Genomic DNA, 490 nt, shown 5'->3' on the forward strand with positions numbered 1-490 from the left:
TCACAAACACAATTACACTATTAAAATACAATAAAAAAATGCATACTGAAATTGGACCGCTATTATTTTGTCTTCACTTATAGAGATGATAGAATCGATAAGTTTATGACCAATTTCATTGTTATAACAGGGTAGTTTGAAGAGTCGGCTGGCGATTTCAAGCATTTTAGGAGAGGCTTATAGAATGGATGCTGGAGGCAGCTCTTGCACTGGAAATAACACCGATGTTTATACTATATACACAATACACCATAAAAAAATATAAGCACAAGCAAAACGGCATTTCAATACGTGAGGCATGAAAATTGATAGTTGATTTTATCCGTAGAGTTAAAAAGGCGAATTGGGAATGAAATTTGTGATCATTTGGAGCTTAAAGTATGTTATATAAATGAATGATTGCGGTTATGATGATGAGAACAACGCCAGGATAATGGAAAGATAATACTGATATTGATATTATATAGAGAGAGAAAAAAGGAAAAAGATG

This window comes from Penaeus monodon, chromosome 15 (genome assembly GCF_015228065.2).
Source record: "Penaeus monodon isolate SGIC_2016 chromosome 15, NSTDA_Pmon_1, whole genome shotgun sequence".
NCBI lineage: Eukaryota > Metazoa > Arthropoda > Malacostraca > Decapoda > Penaeidae > Penaeus > Penaeus monodon.